At 39.1% G+C, this 16,539-nt stretch overlaps 1 long non-coding RNA gene across 1 annotated transcript in view; it reads left to right on the top strand.

Annotated features, from left to right (window-relative positions):
• LOC109529105 (uncharacterized) overlaps nt 1-10,581 on the top strand; it is a 28,255-nt gene extending 17,674 nt beyond the window's left edge. Inside the window, exons 2-3 of the long non-coding RNA XR_002170789.1 lie at nt 4,547-4,622; nt 10,272-10,581. This is a non-coding gene — a long non-coding RNA (uncharacterized LOC109529105). The remainder of the gene's footprint in view (nt 1-4,546; nt 4,623-10,271) is intronic.
• The last annotated feature ends 5,958 nt before the right edge of the window (nt 10,582-16,539 follow it).

Here is a 16,539-nt window from a genome sequence, read left to right as displayed (position 1 = left end):
AAACAATCGTGCAATCTTAACCACTTTCCTGCATACACTTTGTTGTCTGAAGCAGTTATAGATGAAAGAGGAGCGAATGAAAGTGTCCTTTTCAGCAGTGGATCAAAGACGTCATGCTGCAATGTGCACACGTCTGCTACAAGCTAAGCTTGAAAGCAACAAGAAGCTGTAGCATCCATTAACGAAAAAGACATTGGCCCTCTTCTCCTGTCCCATGTAAATCCGCTTCAATTCCAAGCCACGACTCCGAGTTCCACATACGCATCGCCGCTCTGCGCTGACGCTCCTTTCTTCTCATCGTCGGCTCCTCAAGCCATGCATCCATCCAGCTGCAGACTGTCCATCAGCACCGGCCTTTTCGCTGAACAAAGCGAGGCTGTGAAAAAGCTGCCTATTTCAGGCGCAGTTTTTTTTTTTTGACCATTTATCCTGTGCAATGTCACATGTGTGATGGAGCTTATTCTATCATATTTTAAATGATTGCCCATTACTGTCACGTTACGCACGAAGCAGGAAAAAAACCGTTTTGTGCGTAACAGAAAAAGGTGAGAATAAGTGGATCCCCGAAATAGCAGACACTGACAAAGGACTCTGTCTCAAAAATAATATTTATTATCAACGAAAAACTCCGCCTAATAGAGAAAGCAAAAGCTGCTCTGCATTTCTGTTTATAAATATATGGAAAAGGCATCCAGCGTCCCTCAATGATTGGTAACACAGCCGTGAACTTTTACTTTGTATCGACTTATTTCTTGAAATAAGAAAATATCAAATGCATGAAATCAAATCACTAAATCTTGATAACAAACCCACTTTCTGGCATTCCATTGTACTTGGCGGTTTGAACTTTCAAACTTCGTAGATTCCAGGAATGAAGGAGATATATTGTCCATCTATTGGTTTTTTTTTTTTGACCATTTATCCTGTGCAATGTCACATGTGTTATGGAGCTTATTCTATCATATTTTAAATGATTGCCCATTACTCACTGGGACTGTATATACCACAGGTCAAAGTCAAGGCCCGGGGGCCAGATCTGGCCCGCCACATCATTTTATGTGGCCCGCGAGAGCAAATCAAACATGTCAACTTCCATGATGCTTGCTAAAATCTCGACCAAAATTTAAACTTCTCATATGGAATAAATAAGAAATATATTGTTCGCATTTTCTTGTTAGCAAACCCCTTATTACAGTAACTGAAACAATAGTTGAATAAACTGTCTTGACTTCTTTATCTGGTTTCAGTCATAAAGGCCCTCCAAGGAAAACGGTAACTAAAATGTGGCCCGCAGCAAAAATAAGTTTGACACCCCTGGTATTCACTGACAACCATTTACACTGTAAAACACGAGCAATGTGGCGTGTTTTCTACAAAGTGAACCTGCATGTGTTGATACTGTGGTAGGAAACGTAAAACATGAAGACTTCACACAGAAAAGTCACATATTTGACTAGGATGGGTTCACCATGTTGCCCCAGTTGTACTGCATCCAAACGAAATTGTTTCCCAGTAGGTAATTGCTCATTATGACAATTTTTAAATGATAACAAAATAGAATTGTAACTTTTAACAGCATGTCATGTACCGCTACGCTCAGGATAAGTCGCTCATTAATGAGTCACTTGAAAGATTTATAAGCGAGGGTCTACCTCAAAGAGAGTTTCCCATTATTTTGTCTTACACTCCATAAATTAATTAATGCAAGAACATGATGTAAGCGTCTCAAAGACTTTCAAAGTCATTTAATGACAACAGAGGCATTTTGAGACTTACATGTTCCCTTTTTCTCAAAATTATGACCATGTGTCTGATTATTAATGGTGAGACTGTTATTCATACATTCCTTTTGGGGAACTGCAATACAACATTTGTGGTTTCCAGGGTGCAATAGGACATAGGTGGATTGACAACATTACTTGTCTCAATAAGGGAAGAAAAAAACACTTTCTTCATTTCACAAGCAACACTGTGGACAGCATACGTCAGCAACTGTGGCAGATATGTTCGCACTGCTCTGCGCTTCTGATGCCAAGTTCTGAGTTTGATCCCCAAGTTTGGGGGAGGCTATAAAAATATTTGAGATTTTTTTTTTCTTTTGTGGCTTCCTTTTTAATTCAAATGTAAAAACGCCACCTCATGTACATAAAAGGTTCATTGTGGGTCTCGACGCTGCCCGTTGTACAACACTATACAAAGTCACAGGAATGCATTATTATTATTTTTACCGATGACAGCAGCTGCATAGCTTGTATTAATAAAATAGTGTAGGCTCAGACGCACACGCACAGACACGGCAAATGACGTATGACTAAATAAACTCAATTAAATACGCCAACATTTTGGTTTAATTTACTGTTTGTCTTCTGTAGACTAGAGTTGAGTATTTTCAATAAACTGAAGGGTTTTTCTGGTTTGTGTTTTTATGCTGCCGGATTGGCAACTCCTCATGAGGAGCGCAGCTACATAGATGAAGGTGTTCTGTTGCAGAAAATCTTCATCAGACCACCTAGGGTGCTTAATCAACTATTTTTTCTTACTCTTCAGATCAATACAATGCAATACATCATTATTTCTATATAATCCAGAATTGTTATTATTATAATAATTATTATCATTCATTTAAAATATCAATACAAATGATTATAAATAAAGAATAATTAGTATATAAATACAGAAAGAAACCTGATACTGACCCGAACATGTGACAGAAGCAAAATATCAAACATGACAAAAGATACTTGTTTCAGTCCAGCTCTAGCTCTTGGCGATGAGTGACTTTAATGAGTACTATAGTGTTAGGAACATGTGTCCTCCCCTATTATTGCTTAACTCTTTATTTTACTATGCATGTGTGAGGGAGGCACCATTGTGGTCAAGTACTGTATGTGCTGTTCATTCAAGTCTTGTCAGTTCTTTGTCACTGCTGCGCCCCACAGGCACTGAATGGCAACTGCTCATGGTAGTGAAATGTGCCACTTTTAGAAATACTGACGTTACCACCGAGTGGAACTTATCGCAAAATACAATGTAACATTTGGTGATATTAGTAGAGTAACTGTAGTCTGATTACCCGACTGGAAAAAGTAGTTAGATTAGTCGTTCCTTAAAAATATGCACAGTTGGAGTAAGGTGTGACATAACCCTTTCAGGGACAGCGGTTACTACAGTGGACAGCTTATCATGTTATCATGTTACAGGGTGCATGAAGGGGCTAATAATGCATTACCAGCAACACTGGTGGGCAAAAACATGAGTCAAGTGGTGGCCAACACGCAACTCTTTGCTGTTTTAGCACATTTTGCGTTTTATCTGTTCTTCAGTCTGTGTTTAGCTTTGTCTTCTTCTTTCAAAAATAATATAATGTCCCAACAGAGACATTGAGACAGTCTTTTCTTTTGAGGTTTGCTTTAAGACACAGCCAGTTAATGTCCGTTGGCTGTTGGATCCCGATGTAAGTCGGGGAACTGTAAAGCACAAACATAAAGGTAGCTGGTGGTTAAACGAAGACCAGAGAGAAAGTGTTTAGCCCAAAGACGTTCAGACTGATAAGATACATCACGTCATGAAAAATAAAATAGGCATACCTCTTTGAAAAATCCGTTCAGCAGCTCCAACTTGAGAATGAATGTGGACGGTCCAATTGAGAGGAAGTCATTCACAATTTGGGGTCAGTCAACAGTTTATAAACAAGTCCGTACACTTCCTTACCAGCTACAGCAAGTAGTCTACACCTGCACCCTTTTTGCTCGTGTTGGAAGCTGTTTGTTTTGTACAGGTCCCCCCTCAGACTGCAATGAATATTTTCTTCTCCGCTGTTTGTCCACTTTTTACCTGGTGTGTATGTGCCGTGTATGAAACGTAGCAAGCACATTCTCGGAGCCAATTGGCTCCGGTGTCGATGTACAGATTTGGCCCTGTCATTGCAAAGTGTCTTGACTTATTCAGTGCGTTGTGACAATAGCTCAAACCGCATTTGGTATGACCGCACGATATCTCGTATCCAATAAAAAGTTTTGTGCGCGTGTCAACAACAGCGGCATTTTCAGTGTTTGTTCAAACAACACGGCTCTGCCTGCGGGTTGCAACAATCATTGGCTGAATGTGCGTGGGCGGAAGTTCACGTAACTTACGCTGCTTGATAAAGGCAAGCTATTTTTGAAGAGATCTTAAAATTGAACAAATAACACACATAGTGTAGCTAATTAAATTTGACGTGAAAAAAAAGTGTTTGGGCGATTTTTTTACCAGTACAGAAAAAAAAACAAAAAAACATGAATGCTATTACTTTGTTATTGGATGGTTGTTTTGTATTATTCTTCAAATTGTTAATGTATTTTCATTTATGTCTTTTTTCTTCTTCCTTAATAATTCGAGTGTACTGTTTATTAATTCCTTGAGTGGTTCAATTCACCATCTACCCAAGGGATGTTCCACACCTCTCGAGGTTCCACAACTCTAAATGTTTGTGTTATTGGATAGGTTTTGTATGTGGATATTGATGTAATCAAAAACATATGTTCTGTTTTCTCTGCTATCTCTGTAGTTATGGACGAGTATATGCTGCCGATCCCTACAACCACACACTCACTCCAGCAGCCACATACAGCGTTGGTGCCATGGTAAGACTGCCATGCCTGTCACAGCTTTATCCCTTTCCCCATTCCTTCCTCATATCCTATCTCATCTGTATTACAATACGACATTCAAGGTTATGATCCCCTCCACCCCTCAAAAAAAAAATGCAATATTGAATTCAGCTCCCCTTTTGCATGTCACTTGCTTTAATTGTGTTTTCATTGTTCATCATGGCAGTAGGTGCAGGCAGGAGTGAAGTGGGAATAATGCAGGCTAAATGACCAATTATCACATTTTGTCTCACTGATGAGGGAAATGGCAAAATCATGCTGATAATTCTTTAGGCCGTTTGAGATTTTAGATCCAAATTGTAAATTACAATGAGCTCATCATCATAATTGCATCCATGCTTAGAGTCCATTCATTTACCAGTGTACTTTGTGGAAGCTGCACACTTGGTATAACTGGATCAGTTATTTTTTTATTTGTATTTGTTTCAAAGAAGACTCTCTCTTCCCCTGTCTGTGTGGGTGTTCTCTGGGTTTCTCCAGTTTCCTCCCACAATCCAAAAACATCCAACGTAGGTTAAATATTTACTCTGAATTGTCCAGAGGTGGGAGTGTGAGAGCGAATGGATGGTTGTCTTTGTGTGCCCTGTGATTGGCTGGCAACCGGTTCAGTGTGTCCCCCACCTAGTGCCCGAAGACAGCTGGGATTGGCTCCAGCACGCCCATGACCCTTGTGAGGATAAGCGGATGAGAAAATGGATGGATGGTTGGAAGAAGTATCTCCTTCACAGCGGATAATGAGAGACAATCAACTTGCATTTTTTTGGGAGGACTTTACCTGAAGTTCAAATTATGACATGTCTTTAATTACAATAAGTCCTGAGAAAAGCTTAAATGAAATAAAAAAGTCATGCACACTTCTGAAGTCCAAAACTCGAAAATCCTGATTCTTTAATTATGCCGATGTCACCAAACGACTTCGAATGACGTATTTACAGTAGGAGAATACATATTTCTTGGAAAAAAAAATACAATTTCCCTTAAATAGTAACTGGAGAAGACTGACGATATATAGTACTTTACCTGCACCATAATATGCCCAACATGTTTTACAAAGAAGACATTCAATTGGCCAATTCAGGACAGACCTAAGCATCTCGGTTGGATTTACATTCTAACTCTGACTAGACCATTCCAAAACCTTTATTTTTTTGTGGTGTCCATTCAGAGGTGCACTTGCTGATAAGTTTCGGGTCTTTGTCCTGCTACACATCTCAAGAGAGGTTAATCTTGAGAGCACGAGCTGTTCTTTTTGTCAAACGCTGTTATTTTTACCCCGCAAACCTTTTCGCTCATCAGACCACAGAACATTTCTTGGGGGTTATAAAGATGCTTTCTTGCGGGGCAAATGTGAGCTCAGCTTTTCTTTTTTTGTTGTTTTCAGATTGAAACTCGCCCATAGAGGCCATTTTTGGGGAGTGTCTTTCTTATGGTTGAGTCATGAACACTCACATTAACTGAGGCCAGTGGGTCCTTTGGATATTGTTCTGGGTTTGTGAACTCCTGGATAAGATGTTGGTGGAGTAATTTGGCTGGCCGGCTACTCCTCACTCACTCAACACTGCTCCCGGTTTTCTCCTTTTGCGGCTAATGACTCTGACCGTGGTTTGCAGAGCCTCCCAAAGCCTCAGAAAGGTCTTTGTAACCTTTTTCAGAGTGATGGATTTCCTTTTTTTTTTTTCTCATTTGATCACCAATATCTTTGGATCATGGAATGCTCCATTTCTTTTGAGATCTTGCAGCCTAGTCTGCTAGGTACTAGTGTAAGATTAGGTTATATTATTTATTATAATCATTTTATGTTTGAGCATCATATTATTTCATGTTAAGAATACCTAAACTACATTCTGTTGTTCAATGATTGCTTAGACATGTTTTGATGTGGGCGGCCTGGTGGACAAGTGAATAGTGCATCGACCTCACAGTGCAGAGGTCGTGGGTTCGATCCCAGTTCCGGCCTTCCTGTGTGGAGTTTGCATGTTCTCCCCATGCTTGCGTGGGTTTTCTCCGGGTACTCGGGTTTCCTCCCACATTCCAAAAACATGCATGGCTGATTGAACACTCCAAATTGTCCCTAGGTGTGAGTGTGAGCATGGATGGTTGTTCGTCTGTATGCCCTGCGATTGGCTGACAACCGGTTGAGGGTGTCCCCCGCCTACTGCCTGAAGACAGCTGGGATAGGCTTCAAACCCTTGTGAAGATAAAGAGGATCAGAAAATGGATGGATGGATGTTTTTATGTTGATAACTGTTGAAGAAAAGGAAAGCAGGAAATGATTTCGTTGCCAAGGAGAGTGTGTTTTTCGATCATATTGTGGTGTAGACGTCCTTTTGAATAAAGCTGTGTTCAAACGGAATGCATCTCTCCTTTTGCCGTTTTGTAAAGTAGAGCCATCCATTCAAAAACAACACACCCCTCAACTTACACTAGGTTTCTTGATTCAACTAATCTGGCGGTAATCATGTCTGGAGTAGACAGTTACTATGTTGCCTTTAATAAATACAATCATCACTTTCACACTGCATTGTGCATTTACTTTGGATGTCTTTGCGAGATACCCAGATTGGCTTCATCATCCAAAACCTTTATGCATATCACTTTATGTGATTTTGTGTCCTGATCTTCAAAGACTTGCTTTGGGCTCGCTTTCATTGCCCAACTTCTCCGCCGTTGTGCACGAGCTTTTCTGCAGCGCTGACTTATCCTCACTTAAACTTAATTGAATTTGTCTGCGCTGCTAACGGCAGTCCAAATGCCACATTAATCCCGCCTGTAAAAGGTGATGAATGTTCTCATGCTTTGGCAGCCCAGTCCATGTTAGTTATTATATTTCTAATTTGGTGAATACCACCTCACCCCGCGCTCCTTGGTAATGAAATAATTAGTCATTTTGATAATTAAATCTCCTGTGGCGCTGCAGCCACAGGGAGGACATGGGGGGAGAAAGAACTGAGTGAATGATGGCGAGAGGAGTGTTCAAATGTGATCGTCGGTCACAATTCCCTTCTCAAAGTAATATCGAGAAATATCGTTGAAATGTAGTTTAATGTCTGTTCATCAAATCGTGTCAAGTTATAAGATGTCAGTTCGATGCAATAAATTGTTAGTGATAAGCAAACATGTAAAAAGCCAGAAGGCTGTGTCGTTTCCAACAACTTGCTTCTTATATTGATTGGTCCATTTCAAAAAAGCATGACTTCATATCGAGACAGGTTTCATGATTAAAACAAAAAAAAAATCTACTCTAAATCTCTGCGCTTCTAGTCTCAATCAGTTCGATGATTTTGCATCTTACCAATATTGCACTTGTGAATCTTGTGGCAGGGGGAGGGCCAGGTTAACACTTGTAAATATTGAAATGCCAGGAACAACAAAATTACAGCACCATATAGTCTAGGCCAGTGATTCCCAACCCGTGTGCCGGGGCACATTAATGTGCCATGAGAGCTCAAATGGTGTGTCGCGGGAAAGTATAAAATATCACTTAATTGGTGAGAAAATTATTTATTAATTACAAACAATGTATCGTTGTCCATCTATCCATGCCAGCAACTTATAGTGACACAAAGAACAAATAAATGATCTTCTCTTCGATGGCAAAAAGGAGAAAAGTGATATATGTACCCTCCTTGTATGACGATTTTGTTTGGTGGTGTGCTGTGCAACTTTTCGAACTTAAATTATGTGCCTTGTCTCAATAAAGGTTGGGAATCGCTGGTCTAGGCTGTAGTCAGTTTCCATTGTGGATGTATAAAGTATCAATCCATCCATCCAACTTTGTGAATTCATGAAACACTTCTTTAAAAATATATTAATTTTGTTCACACAATCAGTACAGCGGATTTTGTCTTATGGATTCAAAGATGACTTAAATAAGTAAAACCGCTTGGAAGAACATTTTTCATCTCAGATTTGAACACATTTGTTCAAATCTTCGTATTTGAATCCAAAGTGAAATAATGTGTTGCTGTTTTCCTATTGATCTCTCATAGTACTGTCTGATTGATACCTTTTTAGGTAGACTGTGATTGACAAATTGTTCAAATTATCACCAATACTGTAATTAATATAAATGAAATTCTCAGTTATTCCTTCTTTACAATGCCGTTGTCCAGCCTAGATTGTCCATTTAGTCTATGTCCAGACATAGCTTTCCCAATCAAAGACAAAAAAAAAAAAAAAAAAAAAAAATCAATTTCCTCCAAAGGTGTTTTATTCACATCTGTTTGGCCAAAGCAGCAGGTGCCACATTTTCCTTCAGCATGAATTCATTTTTGAGCCAAACCAAATGCAAAAAAAAAAAAAGATGAAAGAGTACCTGTTCACAAGTCTTTTGTCAGGCAGGAATCATCGTAGCAATTCAGGCGCATTATTTATTTGGGAGATTTTACGCCTGATGCCTTTCTCGAAACAACCCACTCATTTTTTTTTTTTTTACCCTGACTTGAGATCCGCAGCGGTTGGTTATTGAAGCCCTCACCGGGAACCGAACCTGTGGCATCTGTCTGAAAGGCATTAGTATGGCTCGCTACGTTCCGAGTGCAATTGAAATTTTACCACCGTTTTTTCATATCTCAGCACAGGTTCCGCTGAACTTATCTGTTGCTGAATGAAACATTTTTTTCTTTGAACATTTATAACAAACCAAATGTGTTATTTTACTTGGCATCCATCTCAACCTCCTCAATAACCTTTTATCAGACAGAATCTAGCATCTCCAATTCTTGTCATACATACAGTAGACAGTGATCCCTCACTTATCATGGTTAATGGGGACCGAGACCACCCGCGAAAGACGAAAATCCGCGAAGTAGGTGCACACGCACATGCGCGCACAAACACACACCCACACACACACACACACACACACACACACACACACACACACACACACACACACACACACACACACACACACACACACGTGCGCACACACTAACACGAGTAGTAAACACAACACTGATCTAGGCAACCACGTGATTAGACACTGATCAAAGAGTAACCCACTTGATAAGACACAAGGGAGGTTGCTGGGTAGGGCTGCGAAGATGCACAGCCAATCAACATGGCTGTGCATCATGGGATAGATCCACTCGTGCCGTCATTGGTCGACGTCACGCTGGGAACCAATCAAGCTCCAGCCATGTATAAAACCTCTGAGTCATCAGGCATTTTTTTCTGAATACAGTACTTTGGGAAAAAAAATGTGATGCACCGAGGCCGCGATAATCGAACCGCGAAATAGCGAGGGATCACTGTAACCCTTTTGTTTGATTTTTTTTTCTTATTTAATTCATCCTTCCCTCCAATTTGTTCAGCGTATATTGACTGGATTTCTTTCACATAGCTGTTGGCATGTTCTCCTGGCATGAAGTGTCTCGCTGTGCTTGCTGCATGACGATTGCACCGGTCATGGCTCTTTTCACCCTCCGACGGGTTTGCACAGGAAAAACGGTAACGTCACGTTGGAACTGTAGTTCTAGTTGGTACTGAACCAAAGGGGGCTAACAATGGTGTGCATGTGTTTATTTTGTGTTTGGGCTGTTTTCATTTTTTTACAGTGTTTTTACAAGATCGTTTTTAATATGTGTGTCACACTCGTGTTTCTCTCCACGTGTATTTCAGAATGCATTCACCCCTCTGACAGATGCCAAAACACGGAGCCATGTTGACGACGTCGGGCTTGTGCTGTCCTCCCTCCAGGCTAGTATATACCGGGGAGGCTACAGCCGCTTTGCTCCCTATTAGCTACACCTCCCCAACTGAAACACAACCTTCCAACTGGACATGAAGAAAGCGTGTGCGTGTGTGTGCATGTGTGTGTTTGCATAAACAGAGGAGTGTGAATATAAGACAGACAATGCTGAGGCCTGGGTATTGCAATACATGCAATTTAAGCATCATTTCAGCATCTCCTGAGAGAGAGAGAGAGAGAGAGAGAGAGAGAGAGAGAGAGAGAGAGAGAGAGAGAGAGAGAAAAATATATGAGACGAAAATGATAGCTGATATTTTTCATCTTATACCTCAGATATTTTGTGCCGTGTATTTTGATATTGTGGGGTTTTCATTTCGAAAGATTTCAACATAGTTTTCAGCTGTAGAAATTGTGTCCATGGTACCGATAGAGTAAATGTTAGAGTAAAAATTTAGGACACGGATGACATATTTATCTGATACATATTGTTGTATAGAACACCCCTCTGTAAGATAAATATTGAGTTTGTTTTTTTTTAAACAATTTGCCAATGAAAAGCATGTGTCTCCAAATCTTGAAATTGTTTTTCTTCCTAAAACAATGAAAATGAATTGTATCCTTAGGTTTGAGAAAATGTACTAAAACAATTTAGAGATTCAAGCTTTTCATTGCATAGCATTGTCATTTGTTTAAAAGTATTTAAAGGGACTATTCTTGTTGATGTTTATTTTTTTCTTCTCTCTGCATCCTTTTGCACTTACTAATTTTGACTGGTGCGTTTTATTATGCAGTTTGGGATCATGTGAAGAGGTCTTGAGAACATCGTCATACAAATTGAGCTTTTGTGAACATTAGCAGGCAGGATAGGCTAATTAAAAGCAGCCCAGAGAAGCAACGGATTGTTAATTATTTGACCTCCATCGTTCTCAAGATCATGACTTTCATATCTCATTTGTTTTGAGGAAAAAATATTTTTTTCCACTGACCTCTACTTCACATTTCACAGTGCAGTTTGATTATGTTCATAGTAAAATGTTCCTGCGTTAATTTGTAGTCATTTTTTAAAATTTATTTTATTGTCTTCAGTTTTTTTTTTTTTGGGGGGGGGGATACAACAATTAGCTTTTTCAGAGACTCAACAACCTTTTGAGTTCATTTGGGGTAGTTTGGTCATAATCCAAAATTTAGATGGGGATGTGGACAGGAAGTGAGAAGAAATGCCAGCAAGTATCGACTTCTGTAGACGATATAGATGTGAGAATAGTTAGCGTCAGCGTTAGTCACTAGGGAAAAAAATTAGGCGAGTCAGCACATTTTTAGACTGTAGCTTTATTGACTAAATAATGTGGTTCAATATGATATCACAGTAAGCCAAAGGTTTCCGTGGACAGATCAGTGTGTTCATGCGTTTAGTCACAACTCTGTCAAGTAGAAAGCAGGAAATGACCGTCATGGCAACCCAAGTATTTGTTCATGAATTAGTTGATCATTCTGTGAGCTAAACTATGGAAAAATGATTGAATCAATAATTCATCTGAAGAGTGTGAATGACGAGGAAAGTTACAATCCTTCAGATTCATTGAGCCATGTGCTGCACTAATCCTTTTTTGTCCTGAGTAGCGAAGGTTATTGGGGTGTAGATGTTTATATTATTTTTTGTTTTTTTAATTTTTTTTAAATTTTTTTATAGGAACTTCCAATAAATTCATTGGTATAACTGATCATTTTTATATTGCTGGAAAATGTTTAAATATATATTGCAATGTATTTTATCATCTTTGAAAAATGTTCATTTGCTTTTTTTTCGTCCAGTAATTACAAACTTATGGAGGATAAGATATAATACCCAAACAACATATGATATTTGAACTGTGCAGTGAAGATGTTATCTTATATGAAATACATAATGGTATAATGTTTTAGATTTAGGCTATTAGATCGGTTGCTAGGACAAGCTAGCTCCTTTTCTATCAAGTCACGTTCCGATTTCTAGCAAGTCTTTACAAATAAATACATTGTAGTTATACGATATGTATGCGCATTTGTTTATGCTGTCAAATGTACCATTTTGCACACGTAACTTGTAATTTCCACATAAATCTGAGACATATCAGTGCTGTAGGTGTACATTTTTTTCTCTTTTTTCTGTTTTTAATTCAGTTGATTTTGCTCTTAAGTTATACTTAGCGTGACCTAGCTTACTTTTCTAGACTATCAGTCTTTACTCTTTGGGAAAAGAATATACAATGATATCCATATGAAAAAGTAAATCATTTGTTAACAAGCTCATTAATGATGTTCATAGACGTCCACGGAATCAATCTATAGTGTCTATGAACGACGCTACTTGGGGAAAAGGGAGCTTAGCCGCAGCTGTATTGCGAGCCGGTCTACAAGCCACTCCTTCCACCACGTGCTGTTTACAAACGTTCCCAATTAGTGCTGTTGTTCCACACATATCTTCCCTTTTATATCTTCTCACAAATCAGAACCCGCGGATGCGCCGCATTCAAGGCGGTGTAAAAATCATCAGGGCGGTTTGGTGCTGCTGGTTCAAATCTGTACGTTCCGAATGACGACGTATAATATGCTCGGAGGCGGGATGACTCGAAAGGTCTTCACTCTGCTGAATGTCTGATTCTGTAACTACTTTATCCAAGTGCTGCTTCCAGTAGGTGTTGTGGTTCAAACTGAGGCTTCCTGCACTGTCATTGTATGTGCATGTACTATGGTTCTTCCACTTGTCAATAACCATCAATAAAGTTTGGTTTTCTCAACTTTTTTTGATGCTTGGTATCCATATTACACGTTTTTTAAGATTTAGGATATTTTCAGTTTTTTTTTATTTTTTTTTATGCACCCTATGGAAAAAAATGCAAATGTGGGTTATTTGTGAGTAAAACACAATGTTCTTGTGTGCAAATAACAGATGTTTTACTTTGTGGTACATCAAAAATAGGGGATAGTGTGTTTTGGGGTTCAATTACGTCGATCATTTCATTGTGGGAATCGAGCACTCCATGAAAACTAGATTGTACGAATGACCTTAAAACAGATTTTGCGGCAGAAATGTATCCTCTTCGGCTTCCGCGACAAATGGGCCATATTTGTTTTCTCGAATGAAGTAAATTAATGTCCCCGTTAACGAGTCTGGAAAGAAGCCTGAAGTATTATTTCAATCTTTTTCAGTCACACAAAAGTTAGAGAAATATTGACTTGTTTTGATATTTCTCATTATTATTCATGATTCCACAAGGTGATGAAGAGCACACTTTGAGACATGTCAATTATGTCTGTCCTTGCTTGCTTTTTTTATTCAATAAGACATGAATTGCGCTCAATTTGAATGGTGTACTTTGAAAAAAAAAATACCTCGTGATTAGGCTGAAAGATAAGCAATATAAATGTTTAAATTAGATGAGGGGTTTCACATTGCACAAGTTCATAATGTCTCACTGGCCGAGAAAGTCAATCAATAATGCAGTGCAGGTCACATGTTAGAGAGGCAGTTTTCAAACTGGATATTTTCGAGATAAACTCTGATACCCTGAAAAAAATGGTGTTTTGAATTTATTCCATTTTATATTGTCAAATGGTTGCACAAAGTAAAATCGTCCATCCATCCATCCATTTTCAACACCTCTTATCCTGAAAAGGCAGATGCTGCAGACTTACTAGCTATCTTCAGGTGGAGGGCAGACGACACCCTCAACTGGTCGCCCGTCAGTCGCAAAGCACAGAGAGAGATGAATGACCCTTCACACCCACATCCACAGCGCCACTGAGTGGGAACCGATCCCAAGCTGCCCGCACGCAAGTCAGGCGAGAGGACCACTATACCATCAAGGACAAATTAAAATCATCTGGATTCAAATTTTTTTAAGTATACATCTTCATACTTAAAAAAAAAAAGGATCAAGATCCAGATGATTCTCTTTTATGCAGCCCCCTTATAAAATTGAGGACATTCAACACACAGGTCAATTGGCTAGCACACCCACCTCACAGTACAGAGGTTGTCGGTTAGAATCTGGCCTTCCTGAGTGGCATTTGTATGTTCTCCCCGTGCCAGTGTGGGTAATCTCCGGGTACTCCGGTTTCCTCCCATATTCCATAAACATGCGTGGTCGGTTAATTGGACATTATGTCCGTAAAGGTATGATTGTGAGTGCAAATGGTTGTTCATTTATGTGTGCCCTGCGATTGGCTGGCAATCAGTTCAGGATGTCCCCCGCCTACTGCCTGAAGACAGCTGGGATAAGCTCCAGCACACCCCCATGACTCCTGTGAGGATGAAGCGGATCGGAAAATGGATGAAATTCAACACACACATTTTTCAGTTTAAGAAACAGTTATTCATCAATACTTCATATAGATTGTATTTTGATCAGTCTATTATACAATATTTTTGATTAGCATTTAATCCACATTTTCTTGAAGTCTCAGCTGTAGTTCGTTTTTCACAGAGCGTTATTGAACAATATCTACTGTATATACAATAACAAATGGTGCTCACCATCTATGTCAGACTACTACGTTACACTTTATTTACATTATCCAAATGAGCACATTTTTAAATGAAACCCTCTAGCTTTTCTAAAATAAAATACTGCTGGGATGAAATTTGAAAGACCATCACAGGAAGTGTCGATGAAGAAAGAAGTGTTTCTTTGCGTTTCAAACCTGACTCGGGGAAAATCACAATCGGTAAAAAGATATTAAGACATATTAAAATAATACATCAATAAAGCAACCACGCTACAAAGACAACAAGTTTGATGATATTGTCTTATGCTTCCAATGTGCATACATTGCATCTTAAAACGTAGTCAAAAAAGTTCAGCAAGAAGATTTTCCTTGTTGTGTTTAGTTCTTGTTACGACTGACCATCATAGTTTAAAAATGGTAATTATATTTTTAAGTCTTTATACTCGAAAGTGAAATAATAACACCAATAATATTGTAAGTTGAGGGGTTCGTAGTTTTTGAATGGATGGCTCTACTTTAACAATGGGCAAAAGGAGAGATGGACTTCGTTTGAACTTAGCTTTTATTTTTCCAACGTCTGCGCCTCCGAACAAACGAACGAGAGCACATCTCCTTCCGGCTACTCAAACACTTCCTTTTTTCCTTCAGCCAATCAGACAATATCAACATAAACTCGTTGAAGAAATTATTAAACGGAATATAATTTAGGTAATCCTAACACAAAAGAATATAATGTTCAAACATAAAATGACAATAATTAACAATTTAACAAAAGCTTACAATATTAATAATAGGAAAAAAAACTATAGCAGTCACCAAAATGGTGGTTGATAGACTACCCTTTTTAGTAGCCTACTTTTTTTTCTCTCGTTGAAAGACATTCAGGCAATATTCTATTTTTGCTTTGTTTTGTTGGTTTCCTTGTTCGTATCAGTTTGAGGCTTGTCGATGCAGGGCTCTTTCTTCCAAATTGGTTTTTGTGCACCATCTTGTGGTCATTTACCAACATCACAAGAGTAATGAATTTGGTTTGTCCATCAGGTTTTTTTCTCTGCATCAAATTAAATAGCAGGAGATAATCAGAGGCAACCAAATAAATAAAAACTAATAGGATTATGAATATTGCAAAGCCGTAAGAAAATAGACAAAATAAAAAGGGTTAAAAATACAGATAATACTGTAATTTAATGAGACTCACCAGAGGAATGGCAAATTATTGTAGCTATTCTAATAAAGTTATTATAAAAAATAAAAAAAATCCTCGTCCCACCCCTCGGATGGTGTCCGCTCCAGTCAGCTCGGGTCCTCCACCAGAGGCCAGAAAGCTTGAGGGTTCTGCGCAGTATCCTTGCTGTTCCCAGCACTGCACTTTTCTGGACTGAGATATCAGATGTTGTTCCCGGGATCTGTTGCAACCACTCATCCAGTTTGGCGTTCACTGCCCCGAGTGCTCCGACCACCACACGCACGACTGTCACCTTTACCTTCCAGGCTCTCTCCAGCTCCTCTCTGAGCCCTTGGTATTTCTCGAGTTTCTCGTGTTCCATCTTTCTGATGTTTCCATCACTTGGGACCGCTACATCCACTACAACGGCTTTCCTCTGCCCTCAGTGGCGGGCCGTGCATTTCAACCTTAGGCCTTCAGTGACGTCACATACATTCATGTATGTGACGTCATTGAAGCCTATACATCGAATACTGTATAGGCTC

This window comes from Hippocampus comes, unplaced genomic scaffold, assembly GCF_001891065.2.
Source record: "Hippocampus comes isolate QL1 unplaced genomic scaffold, H_comes_QL1_v1.1 scaffold257, whole genome shotgun sequence".
NCBI classification, from domain to species: domain Eukaryota; kingdom Metazoa; phylum Chordata; class Actinopteri; order Syngnathiformes; family Syngnathidae; genus Hippocampus; species Hippocampus comes.
The sequence above is the reverse complement of the archived record's forward strand: the minus strand, read 5'-3'. Positions and strand labels throughout refer to the sequence as shown.